The following is a 2,174-nucleotide window of genomic DNA, read 5'->3' on the forward strand; positions in this document are numbered from 1 at the left end:
GGTACCAGTACTGAGTCAATGATAACATGGCTATATACACTGGGTACCAGTACTGAGTCAATGATAACATGGCTATATACGCTGGGTACCAGTACTGAGTCAATGATAACATGGCTATATACGCTGGGTACCAGTACTGAGTCAATGATAACATGGCTATATACACTGGGTACCAGTACTGAGTCAATGATAACATGGCTATATACACTGGGTACCAGTACTGAGTCAATGATAACATGGCTATATACGCTGGGTACCAGTACTGAGTCAATGATAACATGGCTATATACACTGGGTACCAGTACTGAGTCAATGATAACATGGCTATATACACTGGGTACCAGTACTGAGTCAATGATAACATGGCTATATACGCTGGGTACCAGTACTGAGTCAATGATAACATGGCTATATACACTGGGTACCAGTACTGAGTCAATGATAACATGGCTATATACACTGGGTACCAGGACTGAGTCAATGATAATATGGCTATATACTATATACACTGGCACCAGGACTGAGTCAAGGGGTACCAGGTTAACATGGCTATATACACTGGGTACCAGTACTGAGTCAATGATAACATGTCTATACGCTGGGTACCAGTACTGAGTCAATGATAACATGGCTATAGTACCAGTACTGAGTCAATGGTAACATGGCTATATACGCTGGTACCAGTACCAGTATGGCTATATGCTGTACCAGTGAGTCAATGATAACATGGCTATATACACTGGGTACCAGTACTGAGTCAATGATAACATGGCTATATACGCTGGGTACCAGTACTGAGTCAATGATAACATGGCTATATACGCTGGGTACCAGTATGCTGAGTCAATGATAACACCAGTACTGAGTCAATGATAACATGGCTATATACACTGGGTACCAGTACTGAGTCAATGATAACATGGCTATATACACTGGGTACCAGTACTGAGTCAATGATAACATGGCTATATACACTGGGTACCAGTACTGAGTCAATGATAACATGGCTATATACGCTGGGTACCAGTACTATGATAACATGGCTATATACACTGGGTACCAGTACTGAGTCAATGATAACATGGCTATATACGCTGGGTACCAGTACTGAGTCAATGGTAACATGGCTATATACGCTGGGTACCAGTACTGAGTCAATGATAACATGGCTATATACGCTGGGTACCAGTACTGAGTCAATGATAACATGGCTATATACACTGGGTACCAGTACTGAGTCAATGATAACATGGCTATATACACTGGGTACCAGTACTGAGTCAATGATAACATGGCTATATACGCTGGGTACCAGTACTGAGTCAATGATAACATGGCTATATACACTGGGTACCAGTACTGAGTCAATGATAACATGGCTATATACACTGGGTACCAGTACTGAGTCAATGATAACATGGCTATATACACTGGGTACCAGTACTGAGTCAATGATAACATGGCTATATACGCTGGGTACCAGTACTGAGTCAATGATAACATGGCTATATACACTGGGTACCAGTACTGAGTCAATGATAACATGGCTATATACACTGGGTACCAGAGTCAACTGATGGCTATATACTGAGGGGTCAGGTGATAACATGGCTATATACACTGGGTACCAGTACTGAGTCAATGATACATACACTGGGTACCAGCTGAGTCAAATAACATGGCTATATGGGTAATGAATCAATGATAACATGGCTATATACACTGGGTACCAGTACTGAGTCAATGATAACATGGCTATATACACTGGGTACCAGGACTGAGTCAATGATAATATGGCTATATACACAGGGTACCAGTACTGAGTCAATGTGCAGGGGTACCAGGTAATAACATGGCTATATACACTGGGTACCAGTACTGAGTCAATGATAACATGGCTATATACACTGGGTACCAGTACTGAGTCAATGATAACATGGCTATATACACTGGGTACCAGTACTGAGTCAATGTGCGGGGTACGAGGTAATAACATGGCTATATACACTGGGTACCAGTACTTAGTCAATGTGCAGGGGTACCAGGTAATAACATGGCTATATACACTGGGTACCAGTACTGAGTCAATGATGACATGGCTATATACACTGGGTACCAGTACTGAGTCAATGATAACATGGCTATATACACAGGGTACCAGTACTGAGTCAATG

Source organism: Oncorhynchus tshawytscha, unplaced genomic scaffold, assembly GCF_018296145.1.
Source record: "Oncorhynchus tshawytscha isolate Ot180627B unplaced genomic scaffold, Otsh_v2.0 Un_contig_15143_pilon_pilon, whole genome shotgun sequence".
NCBI classification, from domain to species: domain Eukaryota; kingdom Metazoa; phylum Chordata; class Actinopteri; order Salmoniformes; family Salmonidae; genus Oncorhynchus; species Oncorhynchus tshawytscha.